Genomic DNA, 22,981 nt, shown 5'->3' on the forward strand with positions numbered 1-22,981 from the left:
TTTTATTTGAGACGGAGTCTCGCTCTGTCGCCCAGGCTGGAGTGCAGTGGCCCGATCTCGGCTCACTGCAAGCTCCGCCTCCCGGGTTCACGCCATTCTCCTGCCTCAGCCTCCCGAGTAGCTGGGACTACAGGCGCCCGCCATCTCGCCCGGCTAGTTTTTTGTATTTTTAGTAGAGACGGGGTTTCACCGTGTAGACCAGGATGGTCTCGATCTCCTGACCTCGTGATCCACCCGTCTCGGCCTCCCAAAGTGCTGGGATTACAGGCTTGAGCCACCGCGCCCGGCCGGAATCCTATTTCTTGGACCCTGTGTTTGTAAGGCATCAAGACAGAGCCCTCAAGTCTAAGATGGTTGCTGTGGAGAGGCCTGTGGAGACAACCTCTACTGCCCTCTCTTGGTCATCAGACACGAGGAGTGGTTAGAAGTGCTTGACTCCTTGTGGCACTGAAGTCTAGTAGTTTCTGTCCCAGAATGCTGGGGGCAGAGAAACTTTTGGCAGCTTTCATCAGAACCTCCAGAAGTCTTACTCTTCCTCGAAGTGGGCTGGAGACAAGGGGGTACACGTAGGGACCCCTGTGAAGTACTACAGCTTGGGTGCTGAGCTGGCAAAGAGCTGTCAGGGTGGTCCGCTCACACGGGAGGGAAGCAGTGCCAATCCTATACTAGACATGCCCTGGCTGGAGGCCCTAGCAGCAGAGGCCACCCTGCCCTTTAACTTAGAAAGACATCAAAGGAAGCTGAGAAGTTTAAAGATGGCCCACTGCCTGGGCAGAATTCCACCGAGTTCCACATCACTTGCAACATTCATTGTATTTGTAGGGGGTCAGGAAACAGTGGAATGAGATGCACAACTGTGGTGCGAGAGACCAGGTATTACACGTGCCAGGACCCCTAGAACTCCTCACGCTCATCCTCGCTGTCCAAAGATTCTGTGCCTACTTCATAATCCTTCTCCAGGGCAGCCCGGTCCTCTCTGGCCCAGAGAGCTCCTCTTCCTCCATGCCCTCGTCCACATACCAGTGCATAAATGCCTGCTTGGCATACATCAGGTCAAACTTTGGGTTGAGGCGGGCCCAGGCCTTGGTGACAGCTGTGGTATTGTTTAGCATGCAGACTGCCCGCTGCACCTTGGCTATGGCACCCCCGGGCACCACTGTGGGGGACTGGTAGTTGATGCCAACCTAAGAAGAAATAAAGAAGTATAAGCACTGGTTCTGTTTTCTGGAAGGGTAGTACAGGGATCCCCATAACTGGGGAAGGGGCATTTGTCAACTTGTAAGAAACAAAGATAGAGGAAGATGATCACCACCACAAGGAAACAAACAAGTCTAGAATGAGGGAGCTTCTGCAAGACAAGACTAGTGCCTTCACAGTCACAGTCAAGAAAAAGAGGGCCAGGTGCGGTGGCTCATGCCTGTAATCCCAACACTTTGGGAGGCCAAGGCAGGTGGATCACCTGAGGTCAGGAGTTCGAGACCAGCCTGGCCAACACGATGAAACCCCGACTCTACTAAAAATACAAAAAAATTTAGCTGGCCTGGTGGCAGGCACCTGTAATCTCAGCTACACAGGAGGCTGAGGCAGGAGGCAGGAGAATCGCTTGAACCCAGGAGGCAGTGGTTGCAGTGAGCCGATATCGTGCCATTGCACTCCAGCCTGGGGGATGAGTGAGACTTCGTCTCAAAAAAAAAAGGAAAAAAGGGTGGACTCTTATGCTAAGAGACAAATAAGCATAATGCCTGCTCCTTGATTAGATCATGACTGAAAAATTGACTATAAAAAACGTTTGTGGGCCGGGCACAGTGGCTCACACCTGCAATCCCAGCACTTTGGGAGGCCGAGGTTGGCTGATCACTTTGAGGTCAGGAGTTCAAGACCAGCCTGGCCAACATAGCGAAACCCTGTTCCTACTGAAAATACAAAAAATTAGCCGGGCGTGGTGGCGCATGCCTGTAATCCCAGCGACTCAGGAGGCTGAGACAAAAGAATCGTCTGAACCCTGGAGGTTCAGTGAGGTTGCAGTGAGCTGAGACGGCACCACTGTACTCCACCCTTGGCAACAGAGCAAGACTCCATCTTCTCCCACCGCCATCCCCCCGCAAAAGTAGTGAGTTTAAATGGGTCAGTAAAGCAAAAATAAAGGAAACAGACCTAGATGTTAAATCCAGGTAGTGGCTATATGGGTGTTAAATGAACTAGGGTCCTACTTTCCTATAGCCTAAAAAGTGTTAAAGTTAGGGAAGCTCTCCAATTAGACCTACTTTAACCATTTGTCTACCCAGAATATGTTGTTTTAATTTTTAAGAAACAGGGTCTCGCTCTGTTGCTGAGGCTGGAGTCGGGGGTGCAATCATAGCTCACTGCAGCCTCAACCTCCTGGACCCCAGTGATCCTCCCACCTCAGCCTTCTGAGTAGCTAGAACTATAAGCACACACTAGCACGACTGGCTAATTTTTTTTTATATTTTGTACAGATGGAGTCTCACATTGCCCAGGCTGGTCTCAAACTCCTGGGCTCAAGCCATCCTCCCACCTCTGCCTCCCAAAGTGCTGGGATTACAGGCCTGAATCACTGCACCCAGCCCAGAATATATAATACATTTTAGTGTTTCTCATCCTCAAAAAAAAAAAAAAAAAAAGTCAACTTCCCATTAGTGTCTCTGGGGACAACAAGCTGAGCATGTCCTAAAGGCAGTCAGTTCTTCCTTTAAGCAGCTAAAGATCTTCCTAATATGGAAGCAGAAACAGTCTGCTTCCCAAAGATATCCTACCCTTCATTTCCATTTCTGAGCTACAGGACAACTCTTCCACACTAGCAAGCAGCTATTATCCCTGCCTCTCCTCCTGTTGTGGTCATGTCCACAGCAGTGTCACGGGGCAGGAAAATTATACATGTTTTCTAATGCCACAGGTACCATCTTCAATCTTTCTGGAGCCTTACCCCAGAACAAAACCCATAAACCAAACTAGGTCATATGCCCAGCACCCTGGAAAGGTCAACCGATAACAGGGTGGGGCATAAACGAGTGCTTCTTCCTCATGACTGCAAAAGGAAGAGAACGCATTCACAGACGCAGAACACAAGAACCCTCTGACCTTCTGATCCACTTTCCCCATCATCTGATGATGGGTCTCTCTGGCTTCTAAAAGCCTTCCCTTCTGAGCAGGCGCCATAGCATGTGGTTATGTCCCTAGCACAAGTGACGAGGAGGCCATTCTCCCCAATGTGACTGGCAGCCCTAGGGAACACCTTTTTACCAGGCTAAGTAAAATGAAATGGATACTTTTCCTTTCTTTTTTTTTTTTTTTTTTTTTTTGAGACAGAGTCTTGCTATGTCGCCGGGGCTGGAGTGCTGTGGCCGGATCTCAGCTCACTGCAAGCTCCGCCTCCCGGGTTTACGCCATTCTCCTGCCTCAGCCTCCCGTGTAGCTGGGACTACAGGCGCCAGCCACCTCGCCCGGCTAGCTTTTTGTATTTTTAGTAGAGACGGGGTTTCACCGTGTTAGCCAGGATGGTCTCGATCTCCTGACCTCGTGATCCGCCCGTCTCGGCCTCCCAAAGTGCTGGGATTACAGGCTTGAGCCACCGCGCCCGGCCGATACTTTTCCTTTCATCAAGGCAATCTTTCAAGTAGAACCCACCCTGGCTTACAGTCCAAAGGCCTGGTTTCTAGACCAGCCAAGATCTATCTAGTTAAAGGCATCCTCTGGCAGGGCACAGTGGCTCATACCTGTAACACTTTGGGAGGTCATCGTAGGTGGATCACCCATGCGCAGGAGTCTGAGACCAGCCTGGGCAATATGGTGAAGCCCCACCTCTACAAAAAAATACAAAGTTAGCAGGGTGTGGTGGCACAAACCTGTGGTCCCAGCTACTGAGGAGGCTGAGGCAGGAGGACTGCTTGAGCATTGAGGTCGAGGCTGCAGTGAGCCAAGATCATGCCAGTGTACTCCAGTCTGGGTGACAGAGTGAGATCCTGTGCATTTGTTCCTCACACCTGCTCTGTAGGAAACTCCCTTTTCAGCAGGTATACAGGCTACGTGCTAACTGCCCTTTACCCCACTTGCCTTGAAACCTGTGGGACACCAGTCCACAAAACGAATATTCGCTTGGTTTTAATGGTGGCGATGGTGGCATTCTCATTCTTGGGTAGCACTTCTCCACGGCAGAGCATGCAGCAGGCCATGTACTTGCCATGGTGAGGTTCACACTTGACCATCTGATTGGAGGGCTCAAAGTAGGCACTGGTGATCTCTGCCACTGAGAGCTGCTCATGGTAGGCCTTCTCAGCTGAGATAATGGGTGAGTAGGTCACCAGGGGAAAGTGGATGCAAGGGTAGGGCATCAGATTGGTCTGGAACTCTGTGAGGTCCACATTGAGGGCACCGTCAAAACGCAAGAAAGTAGTGATGGAGGACACAATCTGGCTGATGAGCCAGTTGAGGTTGCCATAGGTAGGGCACACGTGGCAGCAGAGATCATAGATGGCCTCGTTGTCTACCATGAAGGCAGTCTGAGTGTTCTAGTGTGGTGTGGGGGGTCAAGATGGAGTTATAGGGTTCTACAATGGTCATGGACACTTGGTGGACTGGGTAGATAGAAAAATTCCAACTTGAGGCTGGGTGTGGTGGCTCATGCCTGTAATCCCAGCACTTTGGGAGGCTGAGGTGGGCAGATCATCTGAGGTCGGGAGTTTAAGACCAGCCTGACCAACACGGAGAAACCCCGTCTCTACTAAAAATACAAAATTAGCCAGGCGTGGTGGCATATGCCTGTAATCCCAGCTACTAGGGAGGCTGAGGCAGGAGAATCGCTTGAACCTGGGAGGCAGAGGTTGCAGTGAGCCGAGATCAAGCCATTGGACTCCAGCCTGGGTAAAAAGAGTGAAACTCCGTCTCAAAAAAGAAAAGAAAATTCCAACTTGAACTTCTTGCCATAGTCAACAGAAAGCTGCTCCATCACCAGGAAGGTAAAGCCTGAGCCAGTGCCATCCCCAGAACTATGGAAGATCAGGAAGCCCTGAAGCCTGGTGCACTGGTCTGTGTGGAGTAGGAGATAACATCACTACTCTGGCCTACCAAAGTGCTGGGATGGCAACACCCCATCTCTACGAAAAAATACAAAAATTATCTGGGTGTTGTGGTGTGCACCTGTAGTCCTAGCTACTCAGGAGGCTGAGGTGGGAGGACCACTTGAGCCCAGGAGGTGGAGGTTGCAGTGATTTGTAACTGCACCACTAGTGGCACTCCAGCCTAGGCAACAGAGCAACTCTGTCAAAAAAGGAAAAATAAAATAAAATAAAATAAAAGAGATCAACTACAAGAGGTTTGGAGTTCCTAGGGAAAAGGTGACTTGGAAAGGCAGTGTTGTGTATATACAATGGTAGGGATGAGGCAGGACATAGAATTTGCAGTCAGAGAGCCAGGCCCTCTCTGTTTTGTTGCCGTGCCCCCTAGTTACAGCAGAGTGGGAGTGGTGGTGGCATCCTGTTGAACATATAGATTACCAGGCCTCATCCCAGACTGGAACTCAGGAACCTGCAGCTTTAACAAGTACCCCACGTGATTCTGATATAGCTGTTCCTTGGGTAAGAAAATCATCAGTCTATACCAGACACATGGGTAGTGACAGTATAAAAGAAGTCTAACGCTAGGAGGTTTTTTGTTTTTGTTTTTGAGACAGAGTCTCGCTCTGTCGCCCAGGCTGGAGTGCAGTGGCGCCATCTCAGCTCACCGCAAGCTCCGCCTCCTGGGTTCACGCCATTCTCCTGCCTCAGCCTCCTGAGTTAGCTGGGACTACAGGCACCTGCCACCGCACCCAGCTAATTTTTCGTATTTTTAGTAGAGATGGGGTTTCACCGTGTTAGCTAGGATAGTCTCGATTTCCTGAACTTGTGATCTGCCCGACTCAGCCTCCCAAAGTGCTGGGATTACAGGCGTATGCCACCACGCCCGGCCCCTAGGAGGTATTTTATTTTCATTCTTGAGGAAGGGAGCACAGAATCAGGTCACTTCCAAGTCCTCAGTCTCTACTGAGCAGCAGAGAGTAGTCTAGGCAATCCCTCTACAGCAACAGCACCAAAGTCCTGGCTCACAAGTAGCCTCACTCGTAGTTCTCAGTGCCTCAGATAGGGGAAGGGTGAACTGGAGAAATGGGTGAGCGCTCAACAGGAGCCCCTCCCAAGTGGACAGATCTGCATAGGAGTCTAAGAACAGCAAGCTGAGCTGCTGTAGAGATAGATCAAAGGTCAAAAAGGTTTGGATCAGACAGACTTGGCAAAGTGAGGAACCACCAGGGCAGAAACTTGAGTCCACAAACTCAAGGCAGAGCAGGTTATTCAGGCTTCCAACCCTAGAACTGCACCCAGGACAGAAAACATATGTCCCCTTAGGAGAGAGTGAATGGACTGACAGGCCAGAGGAATGATGTCAGGTGCCAGCCCAGGCTGTGGTTGCTTCCCAGCCAGGAAGAGGGTTAAGGATGCAATGACTTCCTGTAGGTGCCGGAGGCCTGCTCACCAGTTTTCCAATTTGCTCCAGCACCAAATTGATGTTCTCCTTCCCTGCAGGGTAGTAGCCACAGGCATAGTTGTTGGCAGCATCTTCCATGCCAGAGATCAGCTGCTCAGGGTGGAAGAGCTGCCTATAAATACCAGTTCTTACCCTATCTTGAGGGGAAGAAAGAACAAAGGTGAAACAAGCTGGTTCATTCCCCAAGGGAACGCCAGACACCAGAACCTTTGCTGCGAAGCCTTCCCAGGTACAACTGCCCAACAGAGAGATGATGCACAGCGTCCCACCAGAGGCCCACTTCTTTTTCTTTTCTTTCTTTTTTTTTTTTTTTTTTTGAGACAGAGTCTCGTTCTTGTTGCCCAGGCTGGATGCAATTGCGCGATCTTGGCTCACCACAACCTCCTTCTCCTGGGTTCAAGCAATTCTCCTGCCTCAGCCTCCCAACCAGAGACCCACTTCTAAGGCTGGGTCCTGCCTGGGCCTGAGACGGGGAGAGCAGGTGGCACCTTCAGTGGTCCCTTCCCTCTGATCACAGCCACTTCATTGTGCTGGGTGAGGAATCAGAGTGGTGTTAAGGAGAATCTCACTTCATTTTTGAATGGGGTAAGAATACAGACAGCCCAGTGTAAATTTTCACCACAGAAAGAGAAAAAAAAAATAAAGAATACAGACTAATGAAGAAACCCAGTCCACCATTTAACATCTAAAATAACAGCTTTAACAAAATGGTGAAGGGGTAGAATTGTCATGATTAGGAAACTGAGGAGACCCACATGCAGAAGGGAGGAAGCAGGAAAGCCTCCGGAAGCCAGCAACAGCCAAGTTCACACAGGCCCACATCCTACATGGGGGCCTATTTCAGTTAAGGCCGAGCAGGGGGCCATTATGAATGTTCTCGGCTCCCTGCTTCTTATGTAATGGGCTGCCCTCAAGAGTCTGAGGACAGGGAAAAGCAAGTTTTAAATTTCTGCTTTTGCCGGGCGTGGTGGCTCAAGCCTGTAATCCCAGCACTTTGGGAGGCCGAGACGGGCGGATCACGAGGTCAGGAGATCGAGACCATCCTGGCTAACACGGTGAAACCCCGTCTCTACTAAAAATACAAAAACTAGCTGGGCGAGGTGGCGGGCGCCTGTAGTCTCAGCTACTCGGGAGGCTGAGGCAGGAGAATGGCGTAAACCCGGGAGGTGGAGCTTGCAGTGAGCTGAGATCCGGCCACTGCACTCCAGTCCAGGCGACAGAGCAAGACTCCGCCTCAAAAAAAAAAAAATAAATAAAAAAAATAAATTTCTGCTTTTACATCTGCTCCTTTCTACAGTCTGCATTCTAGGCCTGACTCCTATCTGGCAGTTTCCTGGCAGAGCTGTGCTAATGATCTTCCTCTCAATACAGGAAGCCTCCAGGACCCCCTCTGAGGACACAGTCTAGACAAAAGCAATAGACTTCAGACTTCAATGCTGTTCATGGCAGGGGACTGCTTGCATCTCAAGTATTTTCCCCTTAAGCAGACATTGGCGCTAGCAAAAACTATGGCCTAGGGGAAGGGGCCCCCACTCCTCCATCCACTCACCTATGACAGCAGGTTCCAGGTCCACAGACAGCCCAGGACGCATGCTTGCCAGGCTGGGTCTCCCTGAAGAAGGTGTTGAAGGAGTCATCGCTGCTCTCCAGGGCCTTGTGGCAGGGCATGGTGCCACTGGGCTGGATGTCGTGCTCCAGGCAGTATAGCTCCCAGCAGGCATTGCCCATCTGCACTCCGGCTTGGCCCACATGGATGGAGATGCACTCACACCGCGAGGGTGAGCCCTGAGTGGTGCAAAGTGAAAGGTGGGGACCTGAAAAGCCTTCTCTGCGAGCACCCCTTGTCTTTCCTCCCTAAAGGCTGAAACTTAGTGTTACCTAGTCCAAAGTTCAGACAACTGGCCGGGTGCAGTGGCTCACACCTACTTATAATATAATCCCAGCACTCTGGGAGGCCGAGGCAGGCAGATCATCTGAGGTCAGGAGTTCGAGATCATCCTTCCCAACATGGTGAAACCTCGTCTCTACTAAAAATACAAAATTAGCCGGACATGTTGGTGGGCGCCTGTAGTTCCAGCTACTCGAGAGGCTGAGGCAGGAGAATTATGCGAACCCAGGATGCAGAGGTTGCAGGGAGCTGAGATCACAACACTGCACTACAGCCTAGGTGACAGAGAAAGACTCCATCTCAAAAGAAAAAAAAAAAAAAAAATCAAACCAAAGAACCAAAATCCAGAAGACCCAGTTCTCTTTCCAGGCCTTCCCATACTTTAAGCCAAACCACCTCCAGACCCTCATTTTCCTTCATTCACTCAGAGCTTAAGGTGGTTATGCCTAGGTCTCTGGGGCAGAAACTAGAGACAGCCAAAACCAAACAGCCAAATCCCACTGCACAGTGTCCTCCTTGTTGTTTGGGGTGGCTTGGGAAAGCTCAGAGTCCTGTATTCCAAGACAGGCCCACCAAGAGCTTCTAGACTCAAGCACCGGGGCCTAGAACAGGAGTTCTCCCATGGGCAGCGACTGTCTCCCCAGCATCCCAAAAGGGCAGAAGACTAAGTTCAGACCTGTGGATCAACTGAGGAAGCAGCCTTGCAGTTAGAGCTAGCCTTCTGAAAGCTCACCCACAAACTCCCCTTTTAGGGGGACAGGCACCTATCCTAGACACCTGTCCCTGCCAACTGCAGTACAAGCAAGCTAATCCATGCAAATACTCCTTAATTAAGCATCACAGCGGAGACCAAAAGACACACCCCACCTTTCGACCCTTCACTCAGGTAACTCCTATGATGGATAAACCCTCCCTCCCATCTTCTGGTCCTTCACCCCAACCCACAGTCTAGGGGGATCAATTTAAAACGGCTGTGCACCTCCCAAATGTAGAAGGGATCTTCTAGGGTGACAGTAGGCAACAGTTTAACAGTCTAAGGAACTGCCCTCTAAGACAGCCTCAGAGCCTTTAAGGGGGCTCAGAGCAGAGGCAGTGATCAAGAGGTTTCTGGGGGGCACAGGGACCTCTGTGTACCCACCCCAAGTTCTCAGGGTTTTTTTTGTTTGTTTGTTTGTTTGTTTGAGACGGAGTCTCGCTGTCTCCCAGCCTGGAGTGCAGTGGCTCGATCTAGGCTCACTTGCAAGCTCCGCCTCCCGGGTTCAAGCGATTCTCCTGCCTCAGCCTCCTGAGTAGCTGGGACTACAGGTGCCCGTCACCATACCCGGCTAATTTTTTGTAGTTTTTAGTAGAGATGGGGTTTCACTGTGTTAGCCAGGATGGTCTTGATCTCTTGACCTTGTGATCCGCCCGCCTCGGCCTCCCAAAGTGCTGGGATTACCGGCGTGAGCCACCGCGCCCGGCGTTTTGTTTTGATTTTTTTGAGACGGAGTTTCACTCTTGTTGCCCAGGCTAGAGTGCAATGGCACGATTTCCGCTCACCGTAACCTCAGCCTCCCGGGTTCAAGAGATTCTTCTGTCTGAGCCTCTCGAATAGCTGGGATTACAGGCATGCGCCATTACGGCCGGCTAATTTTGTATTTTTAGTAGAGACGGGTTTCTCCATGTTGGTCAGGTGATCCGCCCGCTTCGGCCTTCCAAAGTGCTGGAATTATAGGCGTGAGCCACCGCGCCGGGCCAGTCAAGTTCTCAGTTTTAACAGAGGGACCTTAAGTCCTTGGGTACCAAACAGGAGAAAACTGAAGAACATTGTTTTCAAGGCCCCAAGAGCTTACAGGAATCCCTAGTCAAGTATGGGACCAAAGGTCGAGGACCTCTACCTCTGGCAAGAGTCGGGCGTCCAGGACAAAGACATTCAGGGAAACAGGTTCTGAACTGGAGAAACCTGTTAGAGCTTCCCAATCATCCTGGGCCCTGCCTCCTGCGCGGGAGTATGATCTCAGAGGGAGGCGGGGACCGCAGCTACAGGCGGGCACCTCTTTGTCCAGGACAGCAGCGGGAGAAATATGGGGCAGGTCCTAGATCCCCTCCAGGCTCCTGAGCTCGCTCCGCCGCAGAGCCGACTCTGCTGCCCGACCTTGTGCGCAGCGCACAAGCGACCCCACCACTTTCTCGCCCGCGCTTTACTGCTCGCCAGCCTCCCTAGTGCCGCAGCGCTTCTGGAGCGCTCAGAACGTTTCTAGCTCGCACCGCCTCCCGCAGGGGAAGTAGGGTAGAAAAGTTGTGCCGGGACTCCTCGGGCGTCCCCGTGCTTTCTGCAGAGCCCACTATCGCCCTGAACGTCCAAACACCCCTGGCATCCCCGCGCAGCCCACCCCACACCCTGGACTGCCGGGGCGCCCTTCCTTTCTGCGCTGCGGGACCTTCCCACCGACCCCCCGAGCGCCCCTGGCATCCTCCCCATCGTACAACACCCTCCCCCGCACAGCATCCCTCACCACCATGGTTGATCCAGTAGTTGAAGTTGGTGGAGCGTCGCTGACTACAGACACTCTTCCCGTCTCCAACAACACTACCGGATCAACGCGCGGAGTGTTGGCGGAGCCTTATAAATCCCCGGAGGGCCGCCGGTTGTGCCTCCCGGCGGGGGCTCCCATTGGGTCGCAGCTAGACAGAGGTCGTCCCCCACGCGACTCTCACTGGGCCAGGCCCCCACCGAGGCCCGCCCCTCTCTCCGCTATTGGCCGGCCGCTTAGGAAACATCCCCGCCGCAGAGGGTCATTGGGCAGTTTGTACAGCCAAAGGGAGGCAGAGTCTCGGGCGTCCGCGTCCTCCCGGCTAGCTTGACCCTCTGCTCTGTTGCGGTGAGGGCTGGGTCTAAGAGGTGGAATGTTTGGGGAAACACCTTCGTTCTGTTTTGGTTTTAGGACTTTACACCAGTGACACTGCGGACCTGATTCGAAAAATGCGTCGGCCTTGGAGGAGGGTGCATACTTAACTTCAAAAACCACTAGAGAGGGAAAGATGCTGTGATGAGAACCGACGGCTGGGAGCTTCCAGAGCGGGACAAAATGCGGCTGGGGTGGGTAGCATGGGCAGACGGGCATGGGAAAGGACACTGCAGGCGCCAGTAGTTGACGTTTACTTCCCTTTTGACCGAAGCAACTGCTCAGGTTCAGGTGACTCAGATTCCTGCAAGAGCAAGGGGTCCGGGCTGGCCAAAGCAGACTGAGGGGCGCCTGTGGGGTGGAGGTGAAAAGGAGGCGTGGGGCCTTCAATGCTAGGCTGGAGAGTTTGCATATAATTTTCCTGGCATATAATTTCAAACCATCGAGGGATTTTGAGCAGAGGAGTGATGCGATCACTGCAGCATTCAGAGCAGTACTGAGATGTTACTTGTGCATTATTTTTTCCAGTGATGGTTTCATATTGTTCCATGCTAAACAGCATTCACATACTTTTCCCTTTTTCCAAACTTTTCCTTAGCTGAGATGTTTTACTTCCAAATACCTAAGTGTAACAAATTAGCCCCTTTCCTTTTGGGAGGGTTAATTAGTGTTTGGTTTATCAAATGATTGGCCACCCTGCCCCGTGATTACCCTTAGTATTCGTGAGGCACATTCCAGAGGAACCCAAAGCATCGCCATCTCCTATTCATCCCCACTTCCCAGTGAACAGGCGATTGCATCCAGTTGGTATAGAATGAGGCTTGGAGACTTGAATTACCTGAGGAAAATCTGCAGCTGATACGACTTTCTGCTGACAGAACTCAGCAAGACCCTGGCATTGGCCAGTGTGACATCAGACCAGCTGTCCCCTGGATGCCTGCACTCATTTTTACACAAGACTCTAGCCATGTCATTCAAAACTGTCCTGAAATGTTTTGAAACGAAAAACTTAAAGAAGGTTTAAGTTCGGGGTGCAGAGGTTAACTTCAAAGTCTGAAAAGTATTATTTGGTCTCAACCCTTGTTAATGGGCTTCATGAGGCTGCCAGCTCTAAAGTGATGCCTCTGGTTAGGGGATAAGGTGAGAGAATGTGGGCAAACATCCAAATAAGTGCTTTTTGTAAACCTCATGTATATAAAGAGTTAAGACACGGCTATTCATCGGCTGTCACTACCCCTAGCAGACAACTCAAATGTTGCATTTGAGTTGTTGCCTTTGACTGAAGGCAGGCCTATCAATGATTAAAATAAAGCTACCTAGTAATAAACTCAAAACATCATAAACTCAACACTATCATCTCTTGCTTGCCTCACCTCATGAAGCACTCATTCTACCTGCTGGTAGAGTCAGCCAGTTAAAAATGTCTTTCCATTCCTAACTTGACTCTAACCCAGGGATTATAAATACATTTGAAACAGTGACATTCAGTGTTATTTATGGAAGTTACACAATCCCCCACCCCTGCCATTGGCAGTATACTTCTTTACATCAAACTGATTAAAACTAATCCTCTTATAAGCTATTTGGAGTTATTTCTGTTATCCAGACTGCCTTCTAGCTTAGAGTTTTTTTTTTTTTTTTTTTTTTTTTTTTTTTTTTTTTTTTTTTTTTTTGAGACGGAGTCTCACTCTGTCGCCCAGGCTGGAGTGCAGTGGCCGGATCTCAGCTCACTGCAAGCTCCGCCTCCCGGGTTCACGCCATTCTCCTGCCTCAGCCTCCCGAGTAGCTGGGACTACAGGCACCCGCCACCTTGCCCAGCTAGTTTTTTTGTATTTTTTAGTACAGACGGGGTTTCACCGAGTTAGCCAGGATGGTCGCCATCTCCTGACCTCGTGATCCGCCCGTCTCGGCCTCCCAAAGTGCTGGGATTACAGGCTTGAGCCACCGCGCCCGGCGAGTTTTACTTCTAACTTTTCCTCCTCTACTCTACATCACCCTACTTAACTCCTTTGCCATTACAGGCACACCATTTTCACACACCTCTTCAGGAATTTAAAATATTCCAAAGTTCAGAGAGTCTCATTGTTGCTGGAAAAAGGGGTCCAATCCAGACCCCAAGAGAGGGTTCTTGGATCTCACGCAGGAAGGAATTCAAGGCGAGTCACAGAGTGCACAGTAAGAGGTAGTTTATTGAAAGCTACTCAGTTACAGACTAAGGCGTCCTCAGAAAGCAAGAGGAACGTGCCATCCCTGTTTTAAACTCTTCTTATGTAGGGGTCTTACCTATGTTAAAGCTAAGTTATGTCTACATGCTGGTGGGTTGACAACATGACAATTTAGAAGTTTGTTGATTGAAAGAAAGTTATCCTTGGCATTTGAGTGTGTAAGTACCTCAAGGCATGATTATAACTATCTTAAAACCATATATTGTTACTCAATATCAGGACATCTGGACATTCTGCTGTCATAGGAGTTTGTCCTCACAGGCATTACTAAACTGCTTCCTTTTTTTTTTTTTTTTTTTTGAGAGGGAGTCTTGCTGTGTCTCCTGGGCTGGAGTGCAGTGGCCGGATCTCAGCTCACTGCAAGCTCCGCCTCCCGGGTTCACGCCATTCTCCTGCCTCAGCCTCCGGAGTAGCTGGGACTACAGGCGCCCACCACCTCGCCCGGCTAGTTTTTTGTATTTTTTTTAGTAGAGACGGGGTTTCACCGTGTTAGCCAGGATGGTCTCGATCTGCTGACCTCATGATCCGCCCGTCTCGGCCTCCCAAAGTGCTGGGATTACAGGCTTGAGCCACCGCGCCCGGCCGACTAAACTGCTTCCTTAGCCGAAACATCTTATGGCCACGGGTGGTGACTGGCAAGGAATGTGCCTTGCTGGTTTTAGATGGAGTTGATTGTTTTTTTGTTAGTTTGTTTGTTTGTTTTTGAGACGGTGTCTTGCTCTGTCGCCCAGGCTGGAGTGTAGTGGTGTGATCTTGGCTCACTGCAAGCTCTGCCTCCCGGGTTCATGCCATCCTCCTGCCTCAGCCTCCCAAGTAGCTGGGACTACAGGTGCTCGCCACCACGCCCGGAGAATTTTTTGTATTTTTAGTGGAGACAGGGTTTCACTGTGTTAGCCAGGATGGTCTAGATCTCCTGACCTCATGATCTGCCCGCCTCGGCCTCCCAAAGTGCTGGGATTATAGGCGTGAGCCACCATGTCCGGCCCCTAGATGGAGTTTTTTTTTTTTTTTTTTTTTGAGACAGAGTCTCATTTGTCGCCCAGGCTGGAGTGCAGTGGCCGGATCTCAGCTCACTGCAAGCTCCGCCTCCCAGGTTAACGCCATTCTCCTGCCTCAGCCTCCCCAGTAGCTGGGACTACAGGCGCCCGCCACCTCGCCCGGCTAGTTTTTTTTGTATTTTTAGTAGAGACGGGGTTTCACCGTGTTAGCCAGGATGGTCTCAATCTCCTGACCTCGTGATCCGCCCGTCTCGGCCTCCCAAAGTGCTGGGATTACAGGCTTGAGCCACCGCGCCCGGCCTGATTTTTTAAAATGGCATCACTCTGGCTCTCCTATGCTCCTGTTTCCCTAACATAATCCTCGATTTATAAGAGATCTCTTAATCTTAAGGAGAGATGAGGTGTGAAGGTCATTCTTCTGTAACTTCTTCTTGCTGATTTTATGGGCATAAGATTGGAGAAGTACAAATTCTCTGGATGCCCCATCTATGGGCCCAAAGGCAGGATGTCTTTATTTCCTGGGTCAGAAAATGGGATGGGCTGGAAGCCTTGTGCCAGCATCATGTAGAATTGTAATCTAGAAGACACAAACTTCACTAGGAGTAAACAAGTAAGGGGCTAAGATTGGTAATAACCAGAGAGCTATCAAAGGCCTTAAGAAGGGCAAAAAACAGTGAGACTCGGGAGGGAGCATCTTTTTGAGATGGAGTCTTGCTGTGTTGCCCAGGCTGGAGTGCAATGGCATGATCTCAGCTCACTGCAGCCTCCACCTCCCGGGTTCAAGCAGTTCTCTGCCTCAGACTCCCGAGTAGCTGGGATTACAGGTGCCTACCACCACACCTGGCTGATTTTTTTTATTTTTAGTAGAGACAGGGTTTCACCATGTTGGCCAGGCTGGTCTTGAACTCCTGATCTCAGGTGATCTGCCTGCGTTGGCCTCCCAAAGTGTTGGGATTACAGGCATGAGCCACCATGCCTGGCCGCAAGGGCACTTTTAATGGTTGACCAGTTAAGACACAGCCTGTCACTATTCATTGCCTGTCACTATCCCTAGCAAAACAACTCAAATGTTGCATCCAACTGAAGGTGGGCATATCAATGATTAAAATAAAGCTACCTAGTAATGACCTAGGGATTTGTGTCTTGGTTATATTTATGCAACCAGGCAGTTTGTTCATTTATTTTCTGTATATCTTCTTCTATTTGACTGGAGGCGTTTATATGAGTGCAGCAGGGTTTACTGATTATAGTATATACTCTCCCTTGTTCAACCAGTAAGTAATCTAGTGCAAATCTATTATCCATTGCTATATTTGCTAAGGAATCAAGGAAGAGTTTTGATGTATCTAAAGCCTCCCCCATTTTATAAGACAGTCTGTAAAATGAAGTAAAGTTTTGAAGAGTTGCCTTGGGATAGGCAAATTTTCCCTATAGGGCCAATAAGCCATTGGCAGCCCCAGCCCCAGCCAATATAAGGCCAATTGCCTGCTTAGCTCTCAGGTAAGTGATGTTATGTAATTATATATTAAAGAGCTTTGCTTGTCCTATTACACATTGACCCCTGAAACAAACATTATCAATACACTGGTATCCATGGGTTCCGTGATCCCAAATGAGAGACAAGTTATTTATAGGCTGGTTGAATGGGTGACCACATAGCCACAGGTATCCGTTGGGGGTGCAAACCTGTATGGGATGGGAGTTGTTAAGAAGGTTGAGTACCTGTAGGAGGGACTGAGGATGTTACTTATCTCTTTCTTTTCTTTTTCTTTTCTTTTCTTTTTTTTTTTTTGAGACGGAGTCTTGCTCTGTCGCCCAGGCTGAAGTGCAGTGGCGCGATCTCGGCTCACTGCAAGCTCCGCCTCCTGGGTTTACGCCATTCTCCTGCCTCAGCCTCCCGAGTAGCTGGGACTACAGGCGCCCACCATCTCGCCCGGCTAGTTTTTTGTATTTTTTAATAGAGACGGGGTTTCACCATGTAGGCCAGGATGGTCTCGATCTCCTGACCTCGTGATCCACCCGTCTCGGCCTCCCAAAGTGCTGGGATTACAGGCTTGAGCCACCGCGCCCGGCCACTTATCTCTTTCTTTGCAAAACAACAGCTTTAGGTCTTCTAGGGGTTCACAAGTGTAGGTTGTGGTGTCTTTCTCAGGTGCCTGTGGGGACTCGTAAAAAACAGATTTAATCTTGGACCAGGCATACTCAGCTAGTGAGATCCCAAAGCTTAACAGCAGTGGGGGTGCTGTGCTTAACAATACTCCCCAGTAAGGGCCCCTTCATTTTGGCTGCAATTGATTTTGGGGTGATCCTCCTTTCCAAGGTGTTTTTTTGTTTGTTTGTGTTTTTGTTTTGACAGAGTCTTCCTCTGTCGCCCAGGCTGGAGTGCAGTGGCATGATCTCGTTTCAGTGCCACCTCCATCTCCCAGTGCAAGTGATTCTCCTGCCTCAGCCTCCCAAGTAGCTGGGATTACAGGCACTCACCATCACACCTGGCTAATTTTTGTATTTTTAGTAGAGATGGGGTTTTGCCATGTTGGCCAGGCTGGTCTTGAACTCCTGACCTCAGGTGATCCACCCACCTCAGCCTCCCAAAGTGCTAGGATTACAGGCATAAGCCACTGTACCCAGCCTTCTTTCCAAGTTTTTAATAAGATTAAGCCTCCTGGTTGAACAGGGGAGCTATGAATATTTATGGCAGTGGCCTGCCTGACACAGATACATTGAACAAACATGCATGTAACATATGACTATTTACATTGCGGTGAAGACTTAACCCCACACCCAGTCATAGATCCTCTTTATAATTTGGTATCTTATTGCCATAAATAATGTGTTCTGTAAGTCTTATGATCTCTATTTTAATGTGCATGTTGGTCAGTTGTGTCTGAATCCCAAGAGGGGAAATGTATAGTGAGATGTGTCTGACCCCCAGTTTCCCATCATAACCTGAACTAGTTTTTCAGGGTTTTTTTTTTTTTTTTTGAGACAGAGTCTCGCTCTGTCGCCCAGGCTGGAGTGCAGTGTCACGATCTCGGCTCACTGTAAGCTCTGCCTCCCGGGTTCATGCCATTCTCCTGCCTCAGCCTCCCAAGTAGCTGGGACTACAGGCGCCCGCCACCACGCCCAGCTAATTTTTTGTATTTTCAGTAGAGACGGGGTTTCACCGTGTTAGCCAGGATGGTCTCCATCTCCTGACCTTGTGATCCGCCCACCTTGGTCTCCCAAAGTGCTGGGATTACAGGCGTGAGCCACCACGCCCAGCTGTTTTCAGGGTAGTTTTAAAATTCTCTTTGGCCAAGAGGGGGGTCTGCTCTGTTGGGGGGCTTAGGGTTTTTTTATTTTTTAGTTTATATTCCTCCTTTTCTATCAAGGTATGCCAGAGGCAGTATTAAAAAACGAACCAGGCCAGGCACAGTGGCTCACGCCTCTAATCCCAGCATTTTCGGAGGCCAAGGCAGGCGGATTACCTGAGGTCAGGAGTTTGAAACCAGCCTGACCAATATGGTGAAACCCCGTCTCTACTAAAAATACAAAATTAGCTGGGTGTGGTGGCGCATGCCTGTAAGCCCAGCTACTTGGGAGGCTGAGGCAGGAGAATCACTTGAACCCAGGAGTCGGAGGTTGCAGTGAGCAGAGATCGCACCATTGCACTCCAGCTGGGGCAACAAGAACAAAACTCCATCTCAAAAAAACAAAAAACAAAACTAAACAAAACAAGAAAATAAAACCCCAAGAGTTTTGACATTTTGTCAAGATAATTTCTATGCTATGTTTATTAGGATTTTGCTTGCTTAAAAAACAGATTTAAAGGGTTAAAGCTTTTTTTTCTTTTTTAAAAATACTTTAAGTTCTAGGGTACATGTGCACAACGTGCAGGTTTGTTACATATGTATACATGTGCCATGTTGGTGTGCTGCACCCGTTAACTCATCATTTACATTAGGTATATCTCCTAATGCTATCCCTCCCCGCTACCCCAACCCCATGACAGGCCCTGGTGTGTGATGTTCCCCACCCTGTGTCCAAGTGTTCTCGTTGTTCAATTCCCACCTATGAGTGAGAACATGCGGTGTTTGGTTTTCTGTCCTTGTGATAGTTTGCTCGAAATGATGGTTTCCAGCTGCATCCATGTCCCCACAAAGGACATGAACTCATCCTTTTTTCTGACTGCATAATATTCCATGGTATATATGTGCCACATTTTCTTAATCCAGTCTGTCATTGATGGACATTTGGGTTGGTTCCAAGTCTTTGCTATTGTGAATAGTGCTGCAATAAACATACGTGTGCATGTGTCTTTATAGCAGCATGAGTTATAATCCTTTGGGTATATACCCAGTAATGGGATGGCTGGGTCAAATGGCATTTCTAGTTCTAGATCCTCGGGGAATTGCCACACTGTCTTCCACAATCGTTGAGCCAGTTTACAGTCCCACCAACAGTGTAAAAGTGTTCCTGTTTCTCCACATCCTCTCCAGCACCTGTTGTTTCCTGACTTTTTAATGATCACCATTCTAACTGGTGTGTGATGGTATCTCATTGTGGTTTTGATTTGCATGTCTCTGATGGCTAGTGATGATGAGCATTTTTTCATATGTCTGTTGGCTGTATAAATGTCTTCTTTTGAGAAGTGTCTGTTCATATCTTTGCCCACTTTTTGATGGGGTTGTTTGATTTTTTTCTTGTAAATTTGTTTAAGTTCTTTGTAGATTCCGGATATTAGCCCTTTGTCAGATGGGTAGATTGTCAAAATTTTTCTCCCATTCTGTAGGTTGCCTGTTCACTCTGATGGTAGTTTCTTTTGCTGTGCAGAAGCTCTTTAGTTTAATTAGATCCCATTTGTCAAATTTGGCTTTTGTTGCCATTTCTTTTGGTGTTTTAGTCATGAAGTCTTTGCCCATGCCTATGTCCTGAATGGTATTGCCTAGGTTTTCTTCTAGGGTTTTTATAGTTTTATGTCTAACTTTTTTTTTTTTTTTTTGAGAAGGAGTCTTGCTCTGTTGCCCAGGCTGGAGTGCAATGGCGATCTCAGCTCACTGCAAGCTCTGCCTCCTGGGTTCACACCATTCTCCTGCCTCAGCCTCCCGAGTACCTGGGACTACAGGCACCCGCCACCACGCCTGGCTAATTTTTTTGTATTTTTAGCAGAGACAGGGTTTCACCGTGTTAGCCAGGATGGTCTCGATCTCCTGACCTTGTGATCTGCCTGCCTCAGCCTCCCAAAGTGCTGGGATTACAGGCTTGAGCCACTGCGCCTGGGTAGGTCTAACATTTAAGTCTTTAATCCATCTTGCATTAATTTTTGTATAATGTGTAAAGAAGGGATCCAGTTTCAGCTTTCTACATATGGCTAGCCAGTTTTCCCAGCACCATTTATTAAATAGGGAATCCTTTCCCCATTTCTTGTTTTTGTCAGGTTTGTCAAAGATCAGATGGTTGTAGATGTGTGGTATTATTTCTGAGGACTCTGTTCTGTTCCATTGGTCTATATCTCTGTTTTGATACCAGTATCATGCTGTTTTGGTTACTGTAGCCTTGTAGTATAGTTTGAAGTCAGGTAGCGTGATGCCTCCAGCTTTGTTCTTTTGGCCTAGGATTGTCTTGGCAATGCAGGCTCTTTTTTGGTTTCATATGAACTTTAAAGTAGTTTTTTCCAATTCTGTGAAGAAAGTCATTGGTAGCTTGAGGGGGATGGCGCCAAATCTATAAATCACTTTGGGCAGTAGGGCCATTTTCACGATATTGATTCTTCCTATCCATGAACATGGAATATTCTTCCATTTGTTTGTGTCCTCTTTTATTTCGTTGAGTAGTGGTTTGTAGTTCTCCTTGAAGAGGTCCTTCACATCCCTTGTAAGTTGGATTCCAAGGTATTTTATTCTCTTTGTAGCAATTGTGAATGGGAGTTCACTTATGATTTGGCTATTTGTCTGTTATTGGTGTGTAGAAATGCTTGTGATTTTTGCACATTGATTTTGTATCCTGAGATGTTTTTGTAACTGAGATTTAAAGGGTTAAAGCTTTTTTTTTAATTTCTTTGACAGAGTTTCTCACTCTGTCGCCCAGGCTAGAGTGCAATGGCACGATCTTGACTCACTACGACCTCTGCCTCCCGGGTTCAAGCTATTCTCCTGCCTCAGCCTCTTGAGTGGCTTGGATTACAGGCACATGCCACCACTCCTGGTTGAGTTTTATATTTTTAATAGAGGTGGGGTTTCACCATGTTGGCCAGGCTGGTCTTGAACTCCTGACCTCAGGTGATCTGCCTGCCTTGGCCTCCCAAAGTGCTGGGATTATAGGTGTGAGCCACTGTGCTTGGCCACTTTTTTTTTTTACATAAAATCATCCTCTTTATAACGTGCCTTACCAAAAATACATCTTCGTGTCCAAAACTTTCTTCTTGGGAAGTATCTCCCTCCCCTACCTACTGGTTCCTTTCTACCTTTTTTTCATAAGTAACCATTTTCTTTTCTTGAGATGGTGTTTCGCTCTTGTTGCCCAGGCTGGAGTGCAATGGCATGATCTTGGCTCACCACAACCTCCCAGGTTCAAGCGATTCTCCTGCCTCAGCCTCCCTAGTAGCTGGGATTACAGGCATGTGCTACCACGCCCGGCTAATTTTATATTTTTAGTAGAGATGGGTTTCTCCATGTTGGTCAGACTGGTCTTGAACTCCTCAGGTGATCTGTCCACCTGGGCCTCCCAAAGTGCTGGGATTACAGGCGTGAGCCACTACGCCCAGCTTTTTTTTTTCCAAGATGGAGTCTTGCTCTGTTGCCCAGGCTGGAGTGCAGTGGTGTGGTCTTGGCTCACTGCAACCTCTGCCTCCTGGGTTCAAGCGATTCTCCTGCTTCAGCCTCCTGAGTAGCTGGGATTACAGGGGCTGCCACCACCACACTCAGCTAATTTTTGTGTTTTTAGTAGAGACAGCGTTTCACTATGTTGACCAGACTGGTCTTAAACTTGTGACCTCAGGTGATCCTCTTGCCTCGGCCTCCCAAAGTATTGAGATTACAGGCATGAGCCACTGTGCCCAGCCATAAGTAACCTTTTTTTTTTTTTTTTGAGACGGAGTTTTGCTCGTTCCCCAAGCTGGAGTGCAATGGCATGATCTCAGCTCACCACAACCTCCGCCTCCCGGGTTCAAGTGATTCTCCTGCCTCAGCTTCCTGAGTAGCTGGGATTGCAGGTATGCGCCACCATGCCTGGCTAATTTTGTATTTTTAGTAGAGAGGGAGTTTCTCCATGTTGGTCAAGCTGGTCTCGAACTCCCGACCTCGGGTGATCCGCCCACCTCAGCCTCCCAAAGTGCTGGATTACAGGTGTGAGCCAACGTGTCTGGCCCAAGTAAACATTTGCAAGTCCGTAATTTGAATTGACCCTTAGATAGCTTCTGAATTAGACAACATTATTATTTTTCTCAATAAGACTAGTTCCCAGGAGGTTTTTGCCCTCCAATGCCGCCCAGAGAGATGCTGAATTAAACAACCCAAAGAATGAAAACCATCAAGACGAGAAGGAAAATGACAGGTGTAAGTTTAGGGCATACAAGCCGAGGGTGGCGTGTGTCACTAGCGAGGCACAGACAGCAAATATGCAACCGACAAAGGGGACAAGGGGGACTGAGAACCAGTAGGTGCTGGCAAATATGTCTCTGAACCTCAATTTATCCAACAGCCCTGGGCAGGGGCCACTAACTCCCAGTTCCCAGTGAATATAAAAGAACATGAGCATCCCATGACTCCTGGGGCTCAGAAGGCTCAGCAGGAAAAGAAACAACACAGGGAAGGAAAGGAACCAAAGGGCACTCACCTGTCTGTGAATCTGAAAACTTAAGAAACAGTTTGTAGAGAAAACCATTCCACAATTCTAGAAACATGTTTTTCCATATCATAAACTTTTCTCAATTGGATATAACCCAGACATGCATCAAGTAATCCAAGGAGAGCTGTGGACCAAAATTGTTGTTAACATCTTTAGGGAAGTTTGGATTTTTGGGGGTTTTTGTTTGTTTGTTTGTTTGTTGTTGTTTTTGAGATGGAGTCTCACTCTGTTGCCCAGGCTGGAATGCAGTGGTGTGATCATGGCTCACTGCAACCTCCATCTCCCAGGCTTAAGCAATTCTCCTGCCTCAGCCACCTGAGTAGCTGGGATTACAGGCATGTACCACTATGTCTGGCTAATTTCTGTATTTTTAGTAGTGATGTGGCTTCACCATGTTGGTCAAACTCCTGACTTCAAGTGATCCACCCACTTTGACCTCCTAAAGTGCTGGGATTACAGACGTGAGCCACCACACCCGGCCGGAAGTTTGGTTTTTAAAAAGCCTTTTTCACATTTTTTTCCTCAGTGTCAAATGAGTCTCTAATGTTTCCATTTTATCTAGAACTCACTGAACTGCATAAGAAGAACAAAATCTCAGCCAGGTGCAGTGGCTCATGCCTGTAATGC

The 22,981-nt window shown here is 48.7% G+C and overlaps 1 pseudogene; it reads right to left on the minus strand.

The window, feature by feature from the left end:
- Nucleotides 1-794: 794 nt before the first annotated feature.
- On the minus strand, nt 795-11,070 carry LOC111522823 (annotated as a pseudogene).
- Between the last annotated feature and the right edge of the window lie 11,911 nt (nt 11,071-22,981).

This window comes from Piliocolobus tephrosceles, chromosome 1 (assembly GCF_002776525.5).
Source record: "Piliocolobus tephrosceles isolate RC106 chromosome 1, ASM277652v3, whole genome shotgun sequence".
NCBI lineage: Eukaryota > Metazoa > Chordata > Mammalia > Primates > Cercopithecidae > Piliocolobus > Piliocolobus tephrosceles.